Source organism: Gekko japonicus, unplaced genomic scaffold (assembly GCF_001447785.1).
Source record: "Gekko japonicus isolate JY-2015 unplaced genomic scaffold, Gekko_japonicus_V1.1 scaffold392, whole genome shotgun sequence".
In the NCBI taxonomy this organism is placed as follows: Eukaryota; Metazoa; Chordata; class Lepidosauria; order Squamata; family Gekkonidae; genus Gekko; species Gekko japonicus.
In genome coordinates, this window is record NW_015174853.1 from 575,247 (window position 1) to 584,745 (window position 9,499).

Sequence of the window (9,499 nt, forward strand, 5' to 3'; positions counted from 1 at the left end):
TGGCTCCCAATAGGCCTTCAGGCCTCTCCCATTGTTTCCAATGGGCAATCCTGCCATTTCTTTTATACATCCCAGTTAGTTGTCCCTTTGAAACTGTACCACACCATTTTAAGTAACAGCAAAATGAACAGCATGAACATGTACAGAGTGCACATTTCTTGCCAATGATCTTTCTGGCTGTACACAGGGCAAAAGGAAATTTTAAAAGGCCTCTGATCTGTTTGTGTTGTCCCCGCCCCCCAAATCTTGTTCTTGCAGATAGGCTTACCTTTTAAAAATGAAATGAAAATTGAAAGATGAGCTTAGGAGTGGTTGGTTGAAGCAGCCCCCACCCCCACACCATGGGAAAAACCCAACTGTTCTCAATCAAGGATTTATAGACCCAAGTAAAATAAAATAGAGACACACTTTCCCCCAAAATGTAAATTGGAGCCCAGCAAATATGTTGGGCCTAACAGAGGCTTTGCAGTCTGACTGTTGCTAGTTAGATAATTCATTATTTAGAATAAAGGTAATTGAGATTATTAGAATTAAAGTTAAAATCAACAATTTTAAAATTACTACCCTTATGGGGAAATAAAATGAATACACGTCCCACTCCCTGTCAGTCTCAACCTTAAAAGACACTGAGAGCAAATTGAGAACAAATTAAAACAAAACAGAATAGAAGGGGGGGATAGAACCTAATTGAGAGTAAGATGAACAAAGTCTGAGTGCAGTGGCACCTTTAAGACCAACAGTTTTATTCAAGTCATGCACAAGCAGACTTCCTCAGATGGTAATCAAAAGGAACCCCCCCCCCCAAAAAAAAGCCTTTAACTTGTTCTTCTCAAATCTCCAATGCAGAGGAAAGGGAGAAAGAAAATCAAATATCAAAAACTCTGAGAGAGAGAGAGAGAGAGAGAGATGCTTTAATCCACTCACCCTATTCACCACTCAACGGCATCCAAGGGGAGGGTGGGGGTGGATTTGTATAACAGAGAAAAGGTAAAGAAATCAAGCAGCTGAGTGCAATAAATCAGTAAGGCAATTACGGCAACAAAGAAATAAACTCTGCAGCTGAGACAAGAGTCAAAATTTAAAGGGGAAAGCAACAACTAGAGAAGAAACTGAGGCAAGCTATGGCATGAATGCACACAAATATATCAGGAAATGAATAAACAAATATATAAACTTTAAAACAACATGTAAAATAAATGGAAAATGACAGTTAGATTCATCCCCTCCCCAAGTCTAATTACTGTAAATTCAAAACCACAGGAAAGCTTGTACCTCTGGCTTGCTCTCTTTCTCCTTCCCCCTCCCTTCCCTCTCCAGAGGAAAAGGAGGGGGATTCAGCTTTGTAGCTCTCCCGCCCCGCCCCGCCCACCACAATTGAGCAAGCTGTGACTGCAGCAGCCCGGGGAGGAAGCAGCCAGAGAATTTAATCATCCTGAGCTCAGCCAAACAGCTGTGTGCTCAAGAGTAAAAATTAGTGCACATAGCAAACGGGACTCACTTTGGAGCATGCATAGCCCAGCTAACGGGGGCGGAGGCACCAGACAGCAGGAGGCACACACACTTCCCTCCATCCCAGGGGCTCTGAGGGGGGAGTGGCTCTGAGTCTCTGCAGCATAGGCTGGGGACGAGGGAGCAAACTACCCCAGCGGTTGACCCCCACCCCTTGCAAAGGCACTCCATGTGCAGCCTCCAAGCTCCTCCAGCTCCTCCAAGCTGGGAGCTGGGGGTGGGGCAGGAAGCAACCCCCTGCCCTGACTTCCCTCCCAGTCCCAACGCACCCGAAGTCTCAGAAAGCAGAGGGGAAAAACCCTCCACTTTCAAAATGGTCTGGGGGAGGCAGGGGGATGGCAAGGCTCTGTCTGGGTGCTGGGTGCTCAGGGGGGCTGGAAAAGTTCAAGGGAAGCTTGCACCCCTCAGCCCCCCTGAAGTTGACGCCTATGTAAAGATCCACACCTAAGTAGGCCTTTAATACCAAGGAAGTCTCTACTCCCAAAGCAGCCTTTTCTCCTGAGGAGGCTAATTAGGGTTGCCAACCTCTAGGTGAGGCTTGGAGATCTTGCAGAATTACAGCTGTTATCCAGATGAAAAGTACGCAGATGGAGAGTGATTTCAGCAAAGCGTACTTTATTCGATCAGGAACAAGACGACTTTGGCCGGCTCGCAGGCCGGCTTATATCCCCCAAGAAACCGCCACCCAAAACACACCCCTACTTCCCAATAGGTTATTTACAGTGGCCGAGAGTCCCATAGGCTCTCAGCCGGGAACCTAGCCCCCTGATTGGAGCGGGCTAGGATCTGCATAGTCCATTGTCTCTTGGAGCGAAGCTTGACGTTTGTCTCTGACCACATGGATATTGAGCCGGCCACGCGGTCTGGACTGGATACATTACACCAGACTACAGCACTCAAACGCTTATATACGCCTTGGTAAGTTTTTCTCAACAGATTTCAGCGTTTTCACTTCCGCTTCCCCCCATTTTTTTGCTTAAAAGTTCGTGCACATGGGAGGAGCCCCTCCCCCCGCTCGTTTCACTTCTCGGTCTGTGGGGTGGGGAGTTTTCTTTTTAAATTTTCATAAATGCTTTATTCTGACTCACGTTCATATTGGTCTTCCAACCTCGTTTAGTCTCTAATTCGACCGCTAGATCCCCAGTGCTTGTCCCGGTCAGCGTCATTAGGTTCCATATGAACACTCGCAAGAGGGACCATCGGGGCGAAGAGGCGCCTCAATTCCCCAGCATCTCGCTGGCGAAGATCCGACCTCTGGAAAGCCCCATGGCTAGAAGCCCTTCGCCGGGCCTCTTGGGGGGCAACAAGCCTGCGTACCCCCCTCCTTCCCACTCGTGCGCAGCTCGCATCCCCGGGAGGTCCGGGAGATGCGACTGCTCAGCGTGCCGCCATTCCACCAGAAGTCAACATAGGTTTAATTAAGACTTTAAACATGGCTTTGTAATATTCTGCTGGTAGGCCATCAGGGACCAGGGATTTGTTTAAAGTTATTTAATTGTTTTGTTCAACTCTTGTTCTCTTATACAAATGTTTAAGTTTCACACACACAATTTAATGCACTTTCACTGGATTTTACTGTGTGAAATGGCAAGATCCACTTGCAAACGGTCAGTGAGGTGGATTGAAACTGCATTATTTAGCATGTGTAAAACTGTCCAACATCTGTAAGATGCTTCATCTTGCTGTAAAAACTGCTAATTGTAGTGGAGCTTGGGTACTTGATTTATCTATCTGTTGATCTACAAATACTTTAGACATTTATTGTTTCTCTGGCTAAAGGGATTGAAAATACTGAACTGTATGACTTCTGTTTCTTAACTAAAGTGCTGGCAATTTGTCAGCCTTATTGCTCTTTTCAAATACCTCTGTTTTGAAAAGCATTTGCTGTACTGTCTTTAAAAAAAATTAACATGTCTAATTATTTTCTAAATTGTTTATGCTTTTCTTGTCTCATGCAATTGATTTCTACATTTATTACTCTATTTCTTTTCTCTTACTGTTAATATTATCAATTGTCATAAATGCTTTACTTGATTCCCATATAGTTTTGCTAATTTACTTCAGGGGTATTATTAATATAGAAAAAATCATTTATTTTATTCTGTACATATGAAAATACTCCTTTTTGCCTTAACAATAATGTATAAATTTTTCATTGTTGAGATTTTATTTTTAATTTTTTCCTTAAATTACTTGACACACAGACTATTGCATGATCTGATAATGTCTTAGCTTTTATTTAAACTGCACTAATTAATTTGCGGGGAGGGCGGGTTATAAATCAAATAAATAAATAAAAATAATTTAAGGGGGCATGTGGTACACAAAAACATGTCTATTCTTTTTTTTTAAGCCCCCAGAGGGAATTTTTTATTTTTTTAATACTACAAAAACTACCAAGAAAAAATAGGGAAAGGGTAACTACAACTAGGGAGAAAGAAAAGCAACCCACACTACACTAAAAACCCAAGGTTAAGAGATCCTTCCCTGTTAAGCTACCATTAGTAATAAAAAAAGAAAAGCTGTTAATAATATACTTTGTGAGAACCTGTCTTTCTAAGCTTATATGTTAGTTTGTTTGTTACTTGTTATGAGAAGATTTCCCGAGCATCTCCTCCAGCTCGCTTCATAAAGGCAATTTTCAGAGTCCTTCTGCCTTTACATCTACACTAAGACTCTCTAAAATCTTAATAGCTTCTTAGAAGTTCACTACAGATTCTGTAGCCCAGTCTTCCTCCGTCTTCAAAGGGATAAAACCGCCAATCTTGAGCCTCTTCCTCTCTGGTCTCGCCCTCGGAGCCCAGTGGCATCTCAAAAGTTTCTTGATTGTGAAGGCAAATTTCTTTTCTCTCAGCAGGATTTAAGGTGACACTTTCTGAGAACACTTGTAAAGAAGGAGTTAAGTCCTTGTAAATATTTCCTGTTTCTCTTGTACTTTTCCTCCTTTTCTCGTTGAAATTGCTGTTTAATTTAGTGTCCATCTCTTTCGTTTTAAAAGCCCTCAGTTCCATTTTTCCTTCTATCGTTGCCAACTGGAGCTGCCGGGACACAAATTGTTGATTTATCTTGGCAAGCTGATGGTTAATACCAACAAGTTGCTCCAGAATTGGTTTGGTGGCTTCCGCTATAAGTGCAATAACGTCTACTTCCCTTCTTCTCTGAGTTGTTTTTGCCTACTTTTTTGGAGTGTCCTCCATTTTAATGCTTTATTTTCAATATAAAATCGCTTTCTCCCAGGCTCTGAAAATCGCTTTATGCTGTTTAATTGCTTAGATGCTCATGGGTATCTCCCACAGTAGGCCTGTATGCTTAAAAATAAAGTCTTTCAGAAATGTCCATCTCTCTCTCTCTTTCCCCCTCCTCCACTTTTCTAAATGCGTCAGAGAGACATCCCTCTCTCAGCATGATTCAATCGCTTAAGAAGTATTGGGGGGGGGATCTCGCTTTAAAGTATCCGTTTACAATTGTTTCTCTCCCCCCCTCCTCTGCTTATATAAATGCATCTGAGAGGCGTCCCTCTCTCAGCACAGTTCCGATCGCTCAAAAAGTTTTTCCTTGGGGGGGGGATTTTCTCTTCTGAAGACAATTCGCTCATTTTAACTCACAGTTAACTCCTTAACTCACAGTTCATTGTTGGTCTTCATCTTGACCACGCTCTAGATTGCTCCTCCGCTAGATCTCCTGCACTTGACCGAATCAACACAGGTTATGGCCTCGCTGAGAGGACACAGTCAGCAGGAGGAACTGTCAGGGCGGAGGGGAGCCTCCATCTCTCTGCAGGTAGCAGGAAAAGAGGCTCACCCTCAAAAGCCCTATGGCCTAGGAGTTCCCCCCAAACCCCCATGGAGGTTCCGATCCAGCAGCACCTCCCCCCCCGCTGCTGTGCGGCACGCCTTCCCAGAAAGCTGGGAAAGGCGTCCGCCATCACTGTGATGTAGACCCCGCCTCTCCAAAAAAACAACACATGTCTATTCTTGAATCACTGTTTGAGGCATTAGAGTAAAAAGTATATTTTTTCTCCTGAAGTATCTTCAGATGTCAAGCAATTGAAGGGCTTCCATCTCACAACAACAATGACAAAACTGGGAATAAATTAGCAGGGTTTTTAGATAAAGGAAACCTATCAAAACCTACATACAGGTAAAATCTCCCCCAATCATGATCTCCCTTTCAACAGAATATTCGAAGATACTGAAAATTTCTTGAAGAAATACACCATATGTCCAGTTAATGCATACACACTGATTATTTTTAAGTTTTGGAATCATAGAATCACAGAGTTGGAAGGGATCATACAGGCCGTCTAGTCCAGCCCCCTCCTCAATACAGGATCAGCTTAGAGCATCTCTGACAAGTGTTTGTCCAGCTGCTGCTTAAAGACTGCCAGTGAAGGGGAGCTTACCACCTCCCTAGGCAGCTGATTCCACTGTTGAACAACACTTACTGTTTTAATCCATCATGACTTCCATTTATCATTAGGTACCTTCCATCTTCATCTGTGTGGAACCTCTCTACTTGAAAAAAAAATCTGGGGGTTAGAGAAATCACACCCACCTTCTTTTTAACCTTAGCTGCTTAACTACGTACATGATCCAGCTTCATTGCCTCCAGGAATTTCTCAGAATCCTCATTATATACGTTTCTTGAATCACTAGAATGTCAGTTTCCTGGCATTTTAATTTTTAGCTACTACCCTTCTTTTCAGTGGATTGACATTAAATATTTAATTTTCTCCATAACTTTTATTAAACTCCATTCTGAGGAATTGACTGTCTTTCTTTCCCTCTGCCTCCTTCCCCCCCCCCCCCCTTCACAGAGCATGACAACTTCTCATTGGCTAGGAATTTGCATACCCACCCTGGGATCAGGGTTTGTCAGGTATTTCTGGAGGATGGGACTGGAAGCTGTGTGTCACAATGGGGTCAGATTGTGAGGCTGAAGCATAATATGATAACATTATATAACTGGAGGGATTTCCATATTCGTATGGAGCACCTTACTTTTGGGTGTGGAATAGTGGTTCTTGGGCAATTATAGGTATTCATAGATAGACTTAGAGCTTTACAACCTTGTTTAAACATCTAGGAACTTGTGACAGGGCTGAATAGTCTGGAAGAAATTTGTTGCTCATTAGAATGGAGTTTCATTTTGGAAGGGGCTGTTTGGATTATTACTTGTTTTATTCTCTTGTCTCTTTTGGCAGTGTAAAAAAAACCTGGAAAAACCGTCTTGGCTGATCCCATGTCTATTGCTTTTAGCTGAACTAATCAGATTACACCAACAAGACTGAGACAGACACTACCAACCTAAATGGTGAACAGAGCAATAGAGAGTCATTTTTATGCAGGCTGCAGAAACGTTTGACTATCTCAGACAGACAGCTTGCTCAAGATTTAAATCAAATGTATAGCTCCAATATATCCTACCTTTATTCACTTTATTGAAACACAGCTGTCTTAATCCTATGACCTCACTGAAAATATAGTGGTACAAAAAGAGACGTTATTTTTAGAACATAAACTTTTCTATTATACTGCACTAGGACTCTTTATTTGCAATTTTGGATCTTTCTACGTATATGAGATGTTATTAGATTGAGGACAGAACTACATGTTACATGGGAGATCCATTATTTTCTTTAACATTAAAAAGTAGGTGCTGATAGGTATTGTCACAAAAAGGGAATAAAAACCTAACTAGAAAAGACAGATTGATCAGGTAACCCTTTGTGCCCTACTTGTGGGTTTCCTGGGTCCTTTCTGCATTTGCCTGCCACTCTGGATTTTCTCCGCGTTCGGGTCTATTTAAATTCTTGGCAAAACAGCATCCAAATAACCCCAGGGCAACAGCAGGCTGAAACCAGGCTGACTACTGAAGGGAGGTAATGTAATGCAGAATGGGGGGAAAACCCAGAATAAAAAGGTTGAACTCGATTTTATTGCAGAATGGGGGGGGACTGGATTAAAAAGAAGGTTGAATTCAATTTTAGTGCAGAATTGTTTGGAGGAAACCGTGGTGAACATGGCTAAAAAGGAGAGTGCAGAAAGGGCCCTGGAGACTTCTGATTGGCCGGTGGCCACTGTGAGAAAGATGATGCTTCATTATATGAGCCAGAATTCTACCATCTCATTTTGTGGTATGCAGAAAACTAGATTTCTTAGATTTTCTTCTATTATAATTCAGATTCTACCAGATTGGCAATAATAATTAAGCATGTGGTATTCAGACTGTGATGATTTTCATACCAATCTCTTTCATTCTTTTAGTTAGCAGTTTGAAGAGAAAGAGAGAGAGAAGCTAAATTAAGTTATTTAGTACTCTGGCTGTAGAAAACAGGAAGAGTCCAGTAGCACCTTAAACACTAACAAAATTTGTGGCAGGGTATGAGCTGTCATGGGTCACTGCTCACAGGCTTTTCACTATTTTGTTAACAACACCTTTTTTGAAAAGTATAATAAGGGTACCATAAACTTTTGTAACTCCTGTTTATATTTTTTGGAAAACCTTCCCATCCTTAATTTCCCCAAGAAACTGTGAACAGCAATACCTAGTAGGGGTGGATGCTCTGAAATACTGTGAAACTGTAAAAATCTAGAAGAGGTATGTGTGACACACCTGACTGAAGGACAGTCAACAAAGGACAGTCAACAAAATAAGACTCCAGAGAGAGAAAGAATGGGAAAGAGAAAGTTGCTCTGAAATGCAGCTGAAAAGGTCAAAGCTCACCCTTTATCTTGAAAGGTTAGACTCTCTAACAGAAGACAACATTGAATAGGTTCTAAATGCTGAAGTCCTGCTGTATTTAAAAAATAATAATTTATATCTGTGATGTCCTCCTTATTAGGGAGGACTAGTTTCACTTTAAAAGTTCACTTTATTTTTCTCTACTGGGTAGATTCTGCTGCCACCAGGAAATTTTAAGGATTTCCAAACCTTTATGCTTTTACTTTGGCTCTTACTAGTTTGGTAGACTGAGTTTAAGGCTTACGAGGAACTATGTGGTCCTGAGAAGTATTTCATTCAGAAACTAGTAATGTGTAAATGATGTATAATTTCTTTGGTATCACACTCAATCTTTTCCCTCACTGACAGGGATCTTTTCATGTAACTTTGTAACACTTGTTTATCTCAATGCCATATATGTTCAGTTTCACTCCAGTCTGTTATGACACTCAGACTTTCCTTTAACTTTACTTCACTTAAACTTTACTTTACTTTTTCCTATACATTCAGCTTTCAGATCTCTTTCTCTTTCTCACTGAACAACCGCAGCTGTCTGTTTCTAACTGCTTCAACACAGAACTCACTAACTACCTGAACATCAACTGTCAACATCTAACTGAAACTCTTGACTGGCTCCCATACTCATCCAACCAGATTCACTTCCACAACTCCTCCCCCTCTCTGTGAACCACCAATCATACCACACTTGCCTCTCTCAACCACTCTAGTCTATTTACCACAGCCATGCAACCAAACTTTTAAAGAGAGAGAGACACACACACACAAACAAGTAATTGTTACAATATCTATTAAGCACAGCACATCAGTCTCCTTTCACTGTGTGCCTACAGCTGTTCAGGGCTGGCCTTAGCATTTTTTTTGCTGCATAAGTCCATGCCCCTAAACATACTATTGACCTGTTTCACCTGTTCCAACCCCAGTGGTGGTAGAGGGCAAGGAGAGTGTGTCAAAGACCAAAGCAGATGGAGAAAATGGAGCTGGTCAGGTGTTATGTCAGTTGTGCACAACTTCATGCAAGTGTAAAGGCTAAGACAATCTGCCATCTTGGATGTGCATCCTGTTCCCACCAGCAGCCCAATAGCACTAGAGGTTACAGCTTTTATAAAAACAGAAAAATGCTGTGGAGTTTTGTGTTAGGGAAGCACAGTAATGTGGGATAAATTATGGGTGAGTGCATCTATACAGTCAAATTAATTATGCTTTGGTGTGTGACATGCACTCCACGCTAATGGTGTAAGTGCCATGG